The sequence below is a fragment of the Geotrypetes seraphini genome, chromosome 3 (genome assembly GCF_902459505.1).
Source record: "Geotrypetes seraphini chromosome 3, aGeoSer1.1, whole genome shotgun sequence".
Classification (NCBI taxonomy): Eukaryota; Metazoa; Chordata; class Amphibia; order Gymnophiona; family Dermophiidae; genus Geotrypetes; species Geotrypetes seraphini.
Window position 1 is genome coordinate 232,559,168 of NC_047086.1, and position 19,007 is coordinate 232,578,174.

The 19,007-nt window shown below is 43.0% G+C and overlaps 1 protein-coding gene and 1 pseudogene across 10 annotated transcripts in view; both read left to right on the forward strand.

Moving 5' to 3' along the window:
- LAMA2 (laminin subunit alpha 2) overlaps nt 1-19,007 on the forward strand; it is a 1,204,230-nt gene that overhangs the window by 529,664 nt on the left and 655,559 nt on the right. The window lies entirely within an intron of this gene.
- On the forward strand, nt 16,338-17,491 carry LOC117356945 (annotated as a pseudogene).

Sequence of the window (19,007 nt, forward strand, 5' to 3'; positions counted from 1 at the left end):
TTTCTCCTTGGCAGTCGAGTAAAAAAGGGGCTGTGCTCTTAGGTTACTTTCTTTTCACTCTACTGAACCTAGAATTGATTTGGCTTTGAAGACTACATGCTTCTATATTTTACTTCACTTTTTATTTTCCCTTCTATTCATTCAGTGGGAGGAGTTGCTACTTGGATTATGAGCTAGATCAGGGGTAGGGAACTCCAGTCCTCGAGAGCCGTATTCCAGTCTGGTTTTCAGGATTTCCCCAATGAATATGCATGAGATCTATTTGCATCCACAATCTTCCCTATAATTGAAGTCAGGCTCACCGGCCTGTAGTTCCCGGGGTCACCCCTCGATCCTTTCTTGAAGATGGGTGTGACATTTGCCAATTTCCAGTCCTCCGGCACCTCAGCAGTTTTCAAGGATAGGTTGCAAACATGTTGTATTGTGCCCGCTATTTCCTGTCTTAGTTCCTTCAGAACCCCGGGATCCATCCAAGGGTTCTGAAGGAACTAAGACAGGAAATAGCGGGCACAATACAACATGTTTGCAACCTATCCTTGAAAACTGGTGAGGTGCCGGAGGACTGGAAATTGGCAAATGTCACACCCATCTTCAAGAAAGGATCGAGGGGTGACCCCGGGAACTACAGGCCGGTGAGCCTGACTTCAATTATAGGGAAGATTGTGGAAGCTATGATCAAGGACGGCATTTGCGAGCACATCGAGAGAAATGGCCTACTGAGAACAAGCCAGCACGGATTCTGTAAGGGAAGGTCGTGCCTAACGAACCTTCTGTACTTCTTTGAGGGAATAAGCAGTCGGGTGGACAATGGGGAGCCCATAGACATCATTTACCTCGACTTTCAAAAGGCTTTCGACAAGGTGCCACATGAAAGGCTACTTAAGAAGCTGTGGAACCACGGGGTGGGAGGGGATGTGCACAGATGGATCAAGCACTGGTTGTCGGGAAGACTGCAGAGGGTTGGAGTAAAGGGTCAATATTCTGACTGGCGGGGAGTCACGAGCGGTGTGCCACAGGGATCGGTGCTGGGGCTTTTACTCTTTAACATATTCATCAATGACCTGGAAAAGGAGGCAAAGTGTGAGGTTATAAAATTCGCAGACGATACCAAACTGTGCGGCAGAGTTACGACCAGGGAGGAGTGTGAGGACCTACAAAGGGACCTGGACAAGCTGGAAGACTGGGCAAACAAATGGCAAATGCGCTTCAACGTGGACAAATGCAAGGTCATGCATATAGGGAAAAAGAACCCGTTGTTCAGCTACAAATTAGGGGGGGTATTGTTGGGAGACAGCAGACTCGAGAGAGACTTGGGTGTGCTGGTGGATGCATCACTGAAGCCATCTGCACAGTGTGCAGCAGCCTCGAAAAAAGCCAACAGGATGCTGGGCATCATAAAGAAGGGCATAGCAACCAGAACACGGGAAGTCATCATGCCTTTGTATCGAGCGATGGTACGTCCACATCTGGAGTACTGCGTTCAGTATTGGTCGCCGCACCTCAATAAGGACATGGCGGTACTTGAGAGAGTCCAAAGGAGAGCAACGAAATTGGTAAGAGGGCTGGAACACTGCTCATACGCCGAGAGGCTGGATAGGCTGGGGCTCTTCTCTCTGGAGAAAAGGAGGCTCAGGGGAGATATGATAGAGACTTTCAAGATCATGAGGGGCATAGAGAAGGTGGATAGGGACAGATTCTTTAGACTGAAGGGGACAGCAAATACGAGGGGACATTCTGAGAAACTGAAGGGAGATAGGTTCAAAACAAATGCAAGGAAGTTTTTTTTCACCCAAAGGGTCGTGGACACTTGGAATGCGCTACCGGAGGAAGTGATCAGGCAGAATACGGTACAAGGATTCAAACAGGGATTGGATGGATTCCTGAGGGATAAAGGGATCATGGGATACTGAGGGAGGAGCTGGGAGGTAACACAAGTATAGGAAGTAAATCAGGTAATGAGTATAAACTAACCTGGTCGTGCATGTGCAAGACCGGAGGGCTAGGACTTCGATAGGAAGGCAGGACTTAAATGGGAAACCAAGGTGGCAAGGGAGCCCCTTCTGATGATTCAGACAGGTCTTGACCTGTTTTGGGCCGCCGCGGGAGCGGACTGCTGGGCGGGATGGACCTGTGGTCTGACCCGGCGGAGACACTGCTTATGTTCTTATGTTCTTATGTTCATGCACTGCTTTCAATGCATATTCATTGGAGAAATCCTGAAAACCCGACTGGAATACGGCTCTTGAGGACCGGAGTTCCCTACCCCTGAGCTAGATGGTGTACTTTCTTGATTTACTATTGATGGTTATTGAGATGAGCAAAACTCTCTGCACAGATTAGTGTTTTTCATTTCTGTTTGGGTGGGACATACACTTCTCTCTCCGTATTCGCGGTTTTGATTATTCATGCTTTTTAGCTTGCTGGCTCCAAGTGTTTACAGAGAAAATCGCTGATTCCTAGCACTTTCTTCACCATGTTTTGCCTCTCCAGGAACAGACCAGGTAATCCCACCGTATTATTCGCGGTTTCACTATATTCACGATGGTTTTTAATAGAAAACAGCGAATAACATGAAAAAGTTATTCGCGGTGTTTCTGTATTTGCGGTTTTGTTAATCCCTTATCACAGTGAATACGGAGGGAGAAGTGTATCTCATATTCCTAGATATTAGCCTTATTTCAATATTCTATGTTTCATCTCATTTTGGTTACTTTCGTTATATCATGTGTCCTCATGGTTTGCAAAAAAACAAAAAACAAAATCCAAATAGCTCCAAAAGGTTCCACAAAGGAAACGAAACAGCAAAACAACAAAAAGATTGTGGAAAAGAAGATTGGATGTACCAGTTTGTAGTTTAATAAGCGTCCAAATAACTTAAAAACAATAATCATAAAAACAATCCACAAAGGGTGTTTACAGTCACAAGTGAACCACAGGATAGAAACCAAATAAGGTATACAGTGAAAATGACCCAACACGGGCCGTGTTTCAGCAAAATAAAAATGCCTTCCTTAGAGGTCTTGTAGGGTCCTTGGCTATCTTAAATTTAAAAATATAACAGTCACAAAAATACAAGTAGTTAAGACGCTATAAACAAGCAGCACAGCTCACAAGACTGCAATATTGGCTGATGTTGGAGACAGACATATTTTTGAGTGCTATTATGTAATGCTGCTAGTCTCCACAGAGACACACTTTTCAATGTTGTTATCTTTGACTTTGTGGCTTTCACCTGTTGTTCATTCAGTTTTTATACACCACCTCGTACCATTTTTGATCTGGTATTCCAATCATAAGGACTCCTGGGGCGAGCTTTTTAGCTGAAACACGGCCCGTGTTGAACACTTTTTGAGTAGTATGCCCAATTTATATGGTTGCTATTAAAGTGTGATTGCTTTGAAGACCTTGGTGCACTCTGCTTCTTTTTGGATCCTTTGGTGCTCGTGCAGGGTTTATTCATCTCTGTTGTTTGGTGTATTCTAACATAGAGACATGTGGAGAGGCATTTTAAAATGGACATGTAGAGGAGAATATCAGGATGTATGGAATTCCCATATTATTTTACAAGAGGTTCTGCAAACATAAAGCTTCTTGTAAAATAGAAGCAGAGTTGTATATCCAAGCCCCTACATATCCAGCAAGAACAGTAATTTTAGAAACGTGGATGTAGGTAAAAAGTGCACTTCCCCTTGCCACATAGATGTGGAAGCAGCTTTCCAAAATCACTACTCCCTGTTCCCTACTACTACTATTTATCATTTCTATAGTGCTACTAAGCACTTCACATATTATATGTAAGTATTCTTTCTGTCCCCAGTGGCTGACAATCTAAGGTGGATTTTTTTTTTTTTTTTTTGGGGGGGGGGGGGGTACCTGGGCAATGGAGGGTTAAGTGACTTGCCCAGACTCACAAGGAGCTGAAATAGGAACTGAACCCATTGCAGCCCACTGAATTAACCATTAGGTTACTCCTCCAAACCCAGTGTCAGTGTACATCACAACCCTAACTGCATGTTATCAACTGATCCCAGCTTCTCCAGGAGCCCCCCAAGTATGGGCACAAGCTGAACACGTGGTAGTTTTCCCCAGATACCCCCCTCCCCATACAAGGTCCAAGGCCCTCAAAAACTGTTCTTTGGCTGCAAAACACCTTACCCCCACTTCAAACCAGTCCCTGGACTTACTGGGGGGGGGGGGTTTGGTATCCAGTGGGGTGGTAGTTATGCTTACGTGCTCGTGCCTTATAGCCTCCAGTTTCCAAAATGGACATTGAGATTTCCAGTGGTAATACTACAGTTGAATGTTAGGGGGGTGGGATTGGTGAAGGAGTTGGGGAGTGGTGAAATTGTGATGGAGGGATTTAGCACTGCCCCTACTGCAGACATTTAATTGTGCCTCAGAGAAGATCTAAAACCCAATGTCCAGGTTTCCAACTGCCAACAAGGATTCCCATACTCTCTTGTTTAGACATAGTGAGCTTTTACAAGTTTGAATGGTCTCTACTTTGAAATGGTCTTTAAATGTCTAGGCCTTTCCAGATGTTTTAGGGCAAGCAAATGCTTCTAAAATAACTACCCGGGTATGCCTATAAGAAGTTTGTGCTTGTGAGCAATTTCCCTGTTCTTTGAGCTACTAACGTGCTTCCCTGAAAATAAGACACTGTCTCATATTAATTTTGGGTTCAAAAAAGGCACTAGGTCTTATTTTTAGGGATATCTTATTTTTTTTCATTTACAATGATCATCTCTCCCTTCCTCTCCTCCACCCCAATTCTTCCTATTTCATTTCTCTCCCCCACATGTGCAGCATCTTTCCTCCTCTCTCATCCATCCCCTTGTGCAGTATATTTCCTCCCATCCCTTGTGCAGCAGAACCCTTGCAGTTTCTATCCCTCCCTTCCTACCATCTCCCCATGTAGCATCTTTCCACCATTGAAGGTTGTAGAGTGAATAGTTTTGTATTTGATTCCTCTAGAATTTGGGAATCTTTTTCTCATATGGTTGCTGATTCAGTTATAATTGTCTTTGGGTGGTATTTTGATTAATTTCAACATGTAGTCTGGAGATCAGTGCACATACAAGTTTTAAAATACACCTTGCTTCAAAGGGGAGCCAGTGTAGTTTGAAGTACAGGGGCGTGACTTTGTCATATTTGTTTGCAGAGAAAATAAGTTTGGCTGCTACATTTTGAACGGTTTGTTGTTTTTTTTGTATATTTTCTTTGCATCCTACAAAAAGGACTTTGCAATAATCTACAGTAGTTGGGATAGTACCAGTGACTGAACTGAGATCTGAAAGTTTTCTTTGGCAAAAGCAATGCTGGATTCATCTCAATTTTCTCAGTTTTGGGAATATTTGCTTGGTTAATGTTCATGTTTAGGCCTCCTAGGATAGGCTTGTTGAACATACCGGTAATCCCTAGGATTCTCAGTTCTGATTCTAGTTTCAGGGTGGCATTATGCAGTGTTATTGGGGTGTCATTGGTAATTCTTTGTGGGCTTATCAGTAAAATTTTGGGTTTTTTAAAATTTAAGAACATAAGAATTGCTGCTGCTGTGTCAGACCAGTGGTTCATCGTGCCCATTAGTCTGCTCCCGCAGTGGCCCCTAGGTCAAAGACCAGTGCCCTAACTGAGACCAGCCCTACCTACGTACGTTCCGGTTCAGCAGGACTTTGTCTAACTTTGTCTTGAATCCCTTGAGGGTATTTTCCCCTATAATGACTCCAGAAGAGCATTCCAGTTTTCCACCACTCTCTGGGTGAAGAAGAACTTCCTTTCGTTTGTACGAAATCTATCCCCTTTTAACTTCAGAGAGTGCCTTCTCATTCTTCCTACCTTGGAGAAAGTAAACAACCTGTCTTTATCTACTAAGTCTATTTCCTTCAGTATCTTGAATGTTTCAATCATGTCCCATCTCAATCTCCTCTTTTCAAGAGAGAAGAGGCCCAGTTTCTCTAATCTCTCTGTACGACAACTCCTCCAGCCCCTTAACCATTTTAGTCGCTCTTCTCTGGACCCTTTCGAGTAGTACCGTGTCCTTCTTCATGTACGGTGACCAGTGCTGGACGCAGTATTCCAGGTGAGGGCCCGGTACATGGCATGATAACCTTCTCCGATCTGTTCATGATCCCCTTCTTAATCATTCCTAGCATCCTATTTGCCCTTTTCGCCGCTGCCGCGCATTGTACGGATGGCTTCATCGACCTGTTGACCAGCAATCCCAAGTCTCTTTCCTGGGGGGTCTCTCCAAATAACACCCCAAACATCCTGTATTCATGTATACAATTTTTGTTACCGACATGCATCACCTTACACTTATCCACGATGAACTTCATTTGCCATGTCGCTGCCCATTTCTCAAGTGTGTTTATGTCATGTTGCATATCTTCACAATCCTCCTGCATCTTCACTACTCTGAATAACTTTGTATCGTCTGCAAATTTAATCACCTCACTCGTCGTACCAATGTCCAGATCGTTTATATATTGAATAACACGGGTCCAAGCACCGAACCCTGCCACACTCCACTGGTGACGCTCTTCCAGCCAGTTTTTAATCCACATGAGTATTTCACCCTCGATTCCATGGCTCGCAATTTTTCAACATAGTCGTTCATGCGGAACCTTGTTGAATGCCTTCTGAAAATCCAGATATACAATGTTGACTGGGTCATCCTTGTCTATCTGCCTGTCTACTCCCTCAAAGAATTGCAGCAAGTTCGTCAAGCAGGATCTTCCTTTGCTGAAGCCGTGCTGGCTGGTCCTCATCAGATCGTGTCCGTCAAAGTGCTCAATGATGCGGTCGCTTATCAGCGCCTCTACCATCTTTCCCGGCACCGAGGTTAGACTCACCAGTGTGTAGTTTCTCAGATCACCCCTCAAACCTTTCTTAAAGATCGGCTTAACATTTGCCACCTCCAGTTTTCCAAAATCCTTCCCGATTTGATCGACAGATTGGCTATTAGTTGAAGCAGTTCAGCTATAGCCCCTTTCATTTCCTTGATTACCCTCAGATGGATGCCATCCAGTCCCAGGGATTTATTATTCTCTTCTAGACTGACTGTCAACCCTGTCAGTTTCCTGTCTTCGTTTCCCGCGTATAGCCTGACAGCTTCTGGTATGTTGTGTATATCCTCTTTGGTAAACACAGATGCAAAAATGTGTTCAGTGTGTCGGTGATGGCTTTGTCCTCCTTTATTCCATGGTCATCCAACGGCCCCACCGCTTCCTTCGCGGGTCGTTTCCCCTTAATTGATTACAGTGAGAGCAACAAAGATTTTCTTGAAGATGAAATAAATAACTGTAAAGGTAAGTGCTGTAGAGTATTGAGTCCTTATCCAGCTATTTGCAGATGAAAGGTATGTGGGGTACTTTTGGAGATGCAAAATGCATGGGTTAAAGAAGGCATGGAAGTTTCCAAATGAGATCTCTGACATGTACTTCAAGTAGTCTCATTATAACATTTTCTGCTTGGAAGCGATGAGTCGCGGCTGCAGCAGATGGAAAGCCCGAGCTAATATCTGTCCTGTCTGGACTTTTGTCATTGGGATTATTTAAAATATGATGAGGCAACAGAGCTGCTTCAAGAAATTGGACATCTGTCAGACTTATTTGATTTTTTTTTCCAGTTTATGAATTATTTTAAATTTTATTCCATTGTTTTTAGCCCTATTATTTTTATTTTATTAATTGAATTTCCCTGAATTCTATTGTTTAACGGTTCCTCCCTTCTATTCCTTTTTACCTATTCCTTTAATTCATTTAGATATCATTTTTATAGATGGTGCTCTTATCTGTATGAAATATCTGTAAAGTTAGGAATTTCTATGAAATATTCTATATGCTTCTCTCCTCTCTACTCCTTCCTGCCCTCCATAGTCCTGCCTATCTTCTTCTAACCCCTTCCTCTGTAATGCTGCCTAGAACTTGTATAGGTATGTGCAACGCACAAATGGAAGAAATAAAATAAAAATAAATAAATAACCATGTTCCTAGCTCGGCCCTTTTTCTCCTCAAAGGATTTTTTTTTTTACACATTAAACAACTATTTACGCACAAAAATCACATCGAAGATTGTCCCCTTAATTGCCTGACAATTTTGGGGATCTCCTCTATGCCTGTGGAAAGGCATTTGGGAAATGATTCCGGAAGACGCACCCTACACGTGCCAATCATGGACAGGCGCCACTTCTAGAATCACGGTGAGCAGGGGCCCTAGGCACTGGAAATGTAGGTCAGGTTTTAACAGGATCACAGCCAGCAGCGCATAGTGATGCCAAAGTCTGGCACCGCTCTGAACATGCTTACTTCCAGGCTTTATTAGCAATATTGTATTAGGCTATCCAATAACTGGATGTGATAACTTCAACAGCAAACTTCAGCAGCAAAAACTTCCAGGACTTTTTAATAACAGTTTATCGTGATAGTGATCCTCATTGGAAAAAGTATTAAAATTAAAAAGTTGATCCAATGAAGATCGGGTTCAATGATGTATATCATATATGAACCATTGGGGTAGCTTAACCCTCTGAGGATCACTATCATGATAAACTGTTCTTAAAAAGTACTGAAAGTTTTTACTTCTGGGCTTTGGCATCACTGTGCACCACTAGCTGTCAGGGACCTGAGCACCGGTCCCGGAGGCTGCATAGCAGCAGCTATTTTGTGGGTTTTAATGGTGCAACCAATTATCAAGCTACTTATACCCAATTAAACCACTTACATTAGGCGCTAGCAGGTACAATCTAGGCGCCTTGTTTGTGAATCTGGGCTTCGGTAATTAGTAACATCAATTTGTAAATTGAAGATATATTTCCTGGGTATTAAATTTGTTTGTGCTGACTTGTTTACAACAGAAAGGGTTCTTTTATTAAGGTGCTCTATCCGATTTAGAGCGCGCTAAGGGCTCTTTTTACAAAGCCGCGCTAGGGCCTTAACGCGTGGAATAGCGCGCGCTAAATTGCCACGTGCGTGGAATAGCGCATGCGCTAGCCGCTACCGCCTCCTTTTGAGCAGGCAGTAGATTTTTATCTAGCGTGTGCCTAGCACGCGCTAATCCGGTGCGTGCGCTAAAACTGCTAGCAAGGCTTCGTAAAAGGAGCCCTAAATGTTAAGGAATAAACATAAGAACATAAGAACTGCCATCTCCGGATCAGACCCATGGTCCATCGAGTCCGGCGATCCGCACACGCGGAGGCCCAGTCAGGTATACACCTGATGTAGTTTTAGTCACCCATATCCCTCTATGCCTCTCGTAAGGAGATGTGCATCTAATTTGCCTCTGAATCCTAGCACAGTGGATTCTTTAATAACCTCCTTTGGGAGAGCATTCCAGGCATCTACCACTCGCTGCGTAAAGCAGAACTTCCTGACATTTGTCCTGGACTTGTCCCCCCTTAGCTTCAAACCATGTCCTCTTGTCCGTGTCGCGTTGGACAATGTATCCTATGGGCATCTTAGCATTTTGTGCAATCTAAACCTTAATAAACGGACCTCAAAGTAAACTCTTTATACAGTTTCAAGTTTGATAGTTATTGCACATATATCTAATATAATAAAACGCTAGCCGCGCATGCGCACTCCCATCTGCGTGTTCCATTTTCCAAGCACTGTAGGGCACCGCAGGTAGGAGTGCGCATGCACGTGAAGCTCTCTCTCTCCCCCCCCCCCCCCCCGAGGCAGATGTCAGCCACAGCAACTGTCGGCGGTTGCAGGCCGCGGCGGCTGAGCCCGGACGGCATTTAAAAATAAAACAGGCAAGTTTTTAAAGTCCTGAAAAGCCGTCAGCCGTGAAGTATGCAGGCAGCATACTTTATGGCCGATGGCTTTTCAAACCCCCCCCTGCACCGCCGCCGCTGTATGTTTTAAAACCCTCCACCACCACCCCCTCTCACCCAGTTTTGTGGTTAAGGCCTGGTTTCTTCAGGCAGCAGCAGCGTTTAAAATTCGCTGCTGTTGCCGGCTTCAGGCCTTCCTCTCTGGCGGGTCCTGCCTACTTCATGTTTTCATGAAGACAGGACCCACCAGAGAGGAAGACCTGAAGCTGGCAACAGCAATTAATTATAAATGCTGCTGCTGCTTCTGCCCAATGAAGTTGAAGGAGGAAAGGGAGCAGAGGAGGAGAGAATGGTAGGGCATGGAGGTAAGGAGGAAGGTATGGGGGGAGGAAAATGCTGCACAGGGAAGTGGGTTGGGAGGGAAATGCTGCAGCAAAGGGAAATGGAGGGGCAGAAAAAGGAAGGGAGGCCTACTGCTGGACAGGGGGAGCAGGAAGGAGGTGATGATGGACAGGGGGAGGTAAAACAAAGGGAGAAGGGCTGCTGCTGGATAAGGTGAGCAGTGATGGGATGGTGGAGGACACAGGGGAGGTAAAAGGAAGAGAGAATGGACGGGGGAGCAGGCAAGAGGTGGTGGTGGACAGCCAAGGAAAAAAAAAAGAAAGACAGAAATACAGAAAGCGGCTGAGGAGAGAGAAAAAAAATAAAGACAGACACACACACATATATTCTAGCACCCGTTAATGTAACGGGCTATAAGATTAGTTTTTACATATTTTCAGTAAATGAAAATGAAAATATTTTTCCCTTTTCTAGATCAGATAGTGCTCTTTCATCTTGTAACTTTGCAAATTGTCTTAAACCCCCCCATTTTTTTTTTTCAAAATCCTTGTTAAGAATGAAGAAATAATCAGAGGAGACGCTACAGATTCTTTATTGGAAAGAAACCTTTGAGAATCACAGAACACATTATAAGCCACATGCGTCATTTAAAATGCTGTCATAAATGCCAAAACTTTTACTCTGTGGTATTTGCTCTTGATTAAAATTGCTCACGCTTCCTCTCTGCAAGGGAGTCATTAGATTTCTACATGATGTTTTTTGCTTGCTTTACCTGTGAGTCAGGATACAGTAAATCTATGTGCTTTATTGTAAAAATGTAATCACGCTTTTTATGTGCAAAATCAAAATTCATGATTCCAGCCACCTTTAGCTGCTGTAAATTTGTTGTAATATTCCAAGGATGTCAAATTGCAATCTTCAAGGCCCATAAATTCTATGGAAATATGGCATTCATATCCTGAAGGACCTCTTAAAGAAACTTGACCAGACTGTGGCCCCCAGAATTTACATGCTTTACTAGTTTATAGGCTAATAAAAAAAGGCCCTTTTACTAAGCTACAGTTAAAAAAACAAAACATTGGGCTTATTGTATGCTAAAATAGGACTTTCCCATATGCTAAGCCCATTTGTTTCCTGGCTGTAAAATAGGGCATTTTCTATGTTTAGTTTTGCAGATCCCAAGCTAATTTTTCAATTAGTGCATGGAACTTGCAATAAAAATACCATGGGAGCACTCTATGGTGCGACCTCATCTGGAGTATTGCATTCAATTCTGGTTTCCTTATCTCAAGAAAGATATAGTGGCACTAGAAAAGGTTCAAAGAAGAGTGACCAAGATGATAAAAGGGATGGAACTCCTCTCGTATGAGGAAAGACTAAAATGGTTAGGGCTCTTCAGCTTGGAAAAGAGATGGCTGAGGGGAGATATAATTGAAGTCTACAAAATCTTGAGTGGAGTAGAATGGGTACAAGTGGATCAATTTTTCACTCCGTCAAAAATTACAAAGACTAGGGGACACTCGATGAAGTTACAGGGAAATACTTTTAAATCCAATAGGAGGAAACATTTTTTCACTCAGAGAATAGTTAAGTTCTGGTATGCGTTGCTCTGGAATGCGTTACCAGAGTTTGTGGTAAGAGTGGATAGTGTAGCTAGTTTTAAGAAAAGTATGGACAATTTCCTGGAGGAAAAGACCATAGTCTGTTATTGAGAAAGACATAGGGGAAGCCACTGCTTGCCCTGGATTGGTAACATGGAATATTGCTACACCTTGGGTTTTGGCCAGGTACTAGTGACCTCGATTGGCCACTGTGAGAATGGGCTTCTGGGCTTGATGGATCATTGGTCTAAACTAAACTAAACTAAACCTTAGGTTTGTATACCGCGCCATCTCCACAAGCGTAGAGCTCGGCACGGTTTACAGGGTTAGGTTGAAAAGGAGCTACAATGAAGGGTTATAGGAAAGGAGCTAGGAAGATAAAGAGGGACAGGGTACCAAAGAGCGGGAGGTGTTATATTTTTGAAAAGAGCCAAGTTTTCAAGTGTTTGCGGAAGGATTGGAGGGAGCTTGAAATTCTGAGCGGGGAGGTGAGGTTGTTCCAGAGTTCTGTGGTTCTAAAGGGGAGGGATGTTCCTAGTTTTCCTACACGGGATATACCTTTTGCAGAGGGGAATGATAGTTTCAGTTTTTGGTCTGACTCAGTAAGGCTATTCTTATGTTATCTTCTCCATGGAGTCTTTAAACTAAACTGTGGTAAGTGCCAGCATGGACTTACCAGAGGTTAAAAATTGTATGTGATGATCTTAAGGTGCAACACCCTTCTAATGTGATACTAATAGGGAGTAAACAAATTCCTTTTAAAAGTATTTCTTATTTATAAATATTTTATCTTCTTTCTTCTTTGGGGAACGGAAACCTCAAGTGCTCACAGTTGTCTGACTTTAGAACAAGTCTATGAGGAAAGACTGAATAAACTGCAACTATACTCGCTCGAGGAACGTAGAGAGAGGGGGGACATGATTGAGACTTTTAAATATATCACGGGCCGCATCGAGGTGGAAGATGATATCTTCTTTCTTAAAGGACCTTCAACCACAAGAGGTCATCCGCTGAAAATCAAAGGTGGGCAATTTCATGGCGACACCAGGAAGTATTTCTTCACTGAAAGGGTAGTCGATCATTGGAATGAACTTCCATTGCAGGTGATTAACGCTAGCAGCGTGCTCAATTTCAAAAAGATATGGGATATGTATGTGGGATCTCTAGCCGGGTGAAGTCTGGGGGTGGGTCATTAGCGTGGGCAGACTTGATGGGCTACAGCCCTTTTCTGCCGTCATATTCTATGTTTCTATGTTTCTATGAGTGCAACCTTTATAGGAGCTATCATAGGTCTCCAATTACCCCTTTTGTTACTTTTTTAAAATTAATTCATTTTATTCCACTTATGTGTAAAATTCTTGATATAAAAGTGAATAGGATTATTTGATACATTCCCTTTTCTCTGGAAGGAAGAGGGTATAAAATATTTAGGTATTTGGATGAAAAGTACCGTATTTTCACTCATATACCGCGCACCCGTGTAAAACGCGCACACGGGTATAGCGCTCGGGGAACAGAAATTTATGTAATAAAATTTTAATATAGCGCGCACACGCTTATATCGTGCATGCTAAAACCTCCTCCCACCTACTCCGAACCGGCATCCTCCCCCCCACTCGCGTCACCCCCCCCCCCCCGCGATCCTACATCCTCCCCAGCACTGCAAAGACAACTCTTACCCGATTGGGCACCGGCACCAGCAACAATGCACAGGATGTGCCAGTGCCCAAAGATCCTCCCTTGTTGGGCTGGGCTGGGCTGGGCGGTGCGAGAGAGATCCTCCTTCTTCCTGTGCCGGGCTGGACTGGGCTTTGAGCATTTGCGCATGCTCAAAGCCTTCTGGTCTCGCTCTCTCCGATCGGAGAGAGCGAGACCAGAAGGCTTTGAGCATGCGCAAATGCTCAAAGCCCAGTCCAGCCCGGCACAGGAAGAAGGAGGATCTCTCTCGCACCGCCCAGCCCAGCCCAGCCCAGCCCAACCCAACGAGGGAGGATCTTTGGGCACTGGCACTGGCACATCCTGTGCATTGGTGCTGGTGCCAGTGCCGGTGCCGGTGCCCAATCGAGTAAGAGTTGTCTTTGTGGTGCTGGGGGGGATGTAGGATCACGGGGGAGGGGGGGTGATGCGAGCGGGGGGAGGGGGGAGGATGCCGGTTCACAGGGGGAATGTTGGATCAGAATGAAAAAAAAAATTAGTACAACGCGCTCACACGTATAACGCGCATGGTTATGCACGGTTTGTAAAATCATATATAACGCGCACGTTATATGCATGAAAATACGGTATACTGGAAGAAACAATGAAAGTAAATGAAAAATCTTTATTTCTGAAGGTCACGGAAATGTGTGAGCATTAGAACCCATTACATCTATCTTGGTGGGAGATTCCAAACAGTTAAGATGATGATTCTGCCTGTAGTCTGTTACCAAATGGGTATGTTGCCAGTGTTTTTTCAGATGTCTTTTTACAAGAAATTAAATAGTATTCTGACAAAATTTATTTGGCTGGGGAAAGCAGCAAGAATTGCCTTAGTGTCTTTCCAAAAGCCAATTGTGGAGGGTGGGGTAAATTTCCCAAATATTTATAGGTACCATCAAGCCTATATTATGCGTCAGGGTATGGATCCTCCCTGAGCTCATGGAAAATCTCCCAGACTGGTTATGGTTGGAATGGCAACTCATGTTTCCACTGCGTTTAGGTCATGTCCTAAGTATCAAAATATCTAGATTGTATAAGGACAATAGAATTTTATTAAACACATGGCAAACTTTAAAATCTGTCAATAATTTCACACCTATTCCAATCCATAAATCTATGTGTCAGTCCCTCTGGCTGAACGCCAAGATTCAAATTGGTGGGTTTAAGGTCATCTGGAAACACTGGATGAAGGCAGGTAGATGTACTTTGGATGATGTTATATCAGATGGCAGCTGCTTGACTTTTCACGATTATAAAACAAATTTGGTCTTAACAAATCACAAAATTATAGATGGTTGCAGCTGAAGCAGGCCATTAAGGAGGGGTTCTCTGAATGGAAAAATCTAACTAATCAGCATAGTCTGCCGGTCTTATGTTTTCAGGTGGACTTCCTGGGACACCAGGCCGCTCAGTGGTATAAATTAATATCTAGATTTTTGAATAAGAAACAAAAGACTGGTCTGCGTGACATTTGGAGCATTGAGATAAAGCATAAAATTACTGTGTCTCAATGGCTACGAATTTGGGCTTAGAGGATGAGAAGTACAGTGTCGGCATCTATGAGACAAGCTTGTTTTTTTTTTTGTTACACAGAGCAGTTTGGACCCCGGTTCGTTTACAGAAATTAGATAGCTCTCAGTCTAATAGATGCTGGCACTGTCATCTCAAAGCTGAAAAAATGAAAAAGCAAAAAAAACTCAAAGAAAGGAAAGAAACTCAAACAGTAAAAAACTAATCTTCCCTGACCCTACAACAAGGGTGAGAGGAAGAAACAGTTTCACACTACAAACAAGCTCAAAACGAAAAATATTTTTGTAGTGATAAACAGGGAGCCCTCAGTCACACAGCTCGCAGCAGGGTGTACACAGCCCCTGATGCGCCAGCTGTCACAACCATGTGCCCATATGAGCATAAACTGTGAAACATCCTCGGGCTCACCCGACGTGTAATTAGATGTGTACTGGTGCACCAACAATTTATGTGCTAAAAGTGCAAATAATATAATGTGATATGAACTGTCTCTGCCTCTCATCCAAGGGTGCAGACGCGACCACAATCAACCATCCCAGAGGGGACAAAAAAAAAAAGTCAATAGTCCGAAAAAATACTTAGCTTCTCCGTGGGTCAAAGTTCTAGGCAGCCAAAAGGCTTATCCAAGCATGTACATCTCAAAGCTGGGACATTAGATCACTTACTATCCTATTGTCCATTGATACTTAGCGCTCCTTTTACGAAGCTGCGCTAGCAGTTCAACGCACATAATAGCGCACGCTAAACCACGGGAAACGCTAGCCACTACCGCCTCCTCTTGAGCAGGCAGTAGTTTTTGGCCAGCGCGGGGGTTAGCGCGTGATGAAAAGTCGTGCGCGCTAACCCCGCTAGCGCGGCTTAGTAAAAGGAGCCCTTGGCTTTTGGAAATCCATTTGGGGCCAAGTGAATAGGAAAATCCGGTGGCATTATCATACGACACTGTGTTATTTGGTACTTCCATGAGAGCTAAGAGTCAAATCTCTTCTAATAATAATAAATTGCTGCTCATCGTGACAGCGGTTGCCATACAGCAAATTATGAAAAATTGGAAAAATTGGGATCGGCTGAATTATAATTTTTGATGAAACTCATTATGCCAAATTTTTAAAATGTAGAGGGCGATAGCCATACAGCAGGGGCATTTTAAGAAATTTAGGGAGGTTTGGGAGCCATTAACAAATTACTGCACAGAATGAATATTATTTTTTTTCCCTTTTGTTCATATACATCCAGGGTGGGGAGGGATGGGGGGGGGGAATACTTTATGATTTCTTATGCTTGAGAACAATTGTTGAGTATTAAGGGAGGGGATATTTGATGTGAGTTAGAATTTGATGGTATATTAAGTATAAAATGATAAAATGAACGTGTGGCGTTGGGTGAGTGGAAAAGAGGGGTTGCCGAGAGATTTCATTTACTTAAGAGCAAAGGTTCTCATCATGGATTTCCAGCATCGCCCTGGTGGTAAAACTGGAAGTGGGGGTGTCGCCTCCTCTTCAGAAAGTAATCGAGACCGCAGGGAGAGACTATGACAGCTAGCCTTGGAAACTAGAGATATTAACAAAGATCTTTACTTTGTGAAAAATCACCTGGGTTCTTATGAATGCAAACTCTGTTTAACCCTTCACAACAATGAGGGAAGCTATTTAGCACATACTTAAGGGAAAATGCATCAGACAAACTTAGCTCGCAGAGCAGCTAAAGAAGCAAAGGAGGCACCTGCCCAGCCTGCTCCAGAAAAAGTAGAGGTGAAAAAGTTTGTGAAAATTGGCCAATCAGGTTACAAAGGGATCCAGAAACAGGCCAGCAGAGTCTCCTCTTTCAGATTGACTATCCAGAGATTGCAGAAACCATCATGCCCCGGCATCGGTTCATGTCTGCATACGAGCAAAGAATTGAACCCCCAGATAGACGCTGGCAGTATCTTCTCATAGCAGCTGAGCCCTACCAAACCATTGCTTTCACGGTACCAAGCAGGGAAATTGACAAAGCAGAAACGAAGTTCTGGACCCACTGGAACAGAGAAACAAAGCAGTTTTTCCTTCAGTTTCATTTTAAAATGGAAAAACCTGCAGTACTCCAAACTGTTCCTGCTGCAACACCTGTTGTGAAGTGGCCAGCCCCACCAACTCTAATGAACAGATTGCCACCCCCTCCTCCAGGAGGTTTGCTGTTACCACCGATGTCACCTGCTGGCCCTGTACCCCCAGGGCCACCTCTGGTGCCTCCTCCTTCAGTGCTGCCTCCAACAGGGCTGCCTCCATCGGTTCCACCTCCTTCGGTGCCGCCTCCATCTGTTCCACCTCCATCAATACTGCCTCCTTTGGTGCCACCTCCATCAGTTCCACCTCCATCCGATCCACCTTCGTCAGTGCCACTTCCGTCAGTGCCACCTCCATCCGTACCGCCTCCATAGGTACTGCCTCCATCAGTGCCTCCTCCAGCTCTAGGGGTGCATCCACCAGCTCCAATGCCTACATTGCTGAGGCCACCTCTGCCAAATGAAGGGCCTGGAAATGTTCCACCCCCACCCCCAGGCAATTAAAAATGAACATAACTTATCTACTCTTTGATTTTGTCTTAGTATTTCTTACAGTGCATTCTGTCAGAATTTTTAAAAATAATTTTACATTGGAATTTTGTGTAGATTTATTAAAAAGTTGCAAATAAAAAAAAAAGAAAGTTTTAAAAATGAATAAAGATTAAAAATAAAATTAAAAAAAGTTAATAGCAGTACGATGTTTTTATTTTTCACCATATACTTAGCTTTTTGCCATAATTGGTTGTTATCTCTGTTAGTCAATAGTGTTCATCCTCAGACATAAGAGGTGATAGTTCAAAGTATGTCTGTTGATAATATTGCTCAATGCTCAATGTCTCCGTTTCACTCCCCTTGGAGCTTCTTCAGGAGATCACTATTAACCTTATTGATCAATTCTGTCGGAAAAAGATACCCCCTGATTAGATATGAGGATAGAAATCTTTGACTAATGCTTCTATAATGGCGTGTAGTTATCAGCTTACATAGTTTTTACTTTTTTCTTTCTGCTTTCAAAAAATTATTCATTCTAAAAATGGTTTATGTACTATATTGTTACTATTACTTACTTTTGCTTCTATGTAATGACTTTTCTCAGAAATCCATAGTAAAGTTTCTACGGTTTCCCATGCTGGAATCTGGTTTAACGTTTTTTTTTCTGGCGTATTTTTAGCTGCGTTGGGTCGTCACTGATTTAAATTTTATTTTAGAAGGACGTACTTTACGGTAATGTGAAGAAGTCAACGTGATGACATCAATACATTGATATATCCCACTTTTAATTAATTTTAAATCTTTTTCTATATTTGGTATTCTAAAGTTTTAATCACTTTTCTCATTCATTATGAAGAGTTAATCTCTTATTCTTATATTGATTTTGTTTTAATTTTACTTTACAAACGCTGCTTCCCACAACCGCCTTATTATAATCTATTAGCGTCTTGACATACTAAGGGCTCCTTTTACTAAGCCACGCTAGCGGGGTTAACGCGTGTGACTTTTCATCACGCGCTAACCCCCGCGCTGGCCCAAAACTACCGCCTGCTCAAGAGGAAGCGGCTAGCACGTCCTGCGGTTTAGCGCGTGCTATTACGAGCGTTAAACCACTAGCGCGGCTTAGTAAAAGGAGCCCTAAACGTCTTGACGTACCCAATGACAGAAACTAGTATCATTATTTTCCATTATCACTGAAAAATTGTTGAACATCTTATTGGATTCTACTTAATTTAATGATCCGGATAATAAAATTTATTAGATCTTATTATGTCATCCATTTTCTTCTTTTTTTCTTTTTACTTTTCTCTTCAAGTTCATAAACCATATTTCTTTATTAACATTATGAATTTAATAAAATTGATAATGAACTTAATTAATTTAATAGTAAATTTCATAATGATAAGAATAAAACAGGTATTTCTAAGTACACAACAAAGCAAATATCACCCAGTAAAGAGTGTAGATGCTTGAAAATCTGGGACATATATTTCTTTATTCCAGAAGAAAGAGACCCTAGAGTGATAGC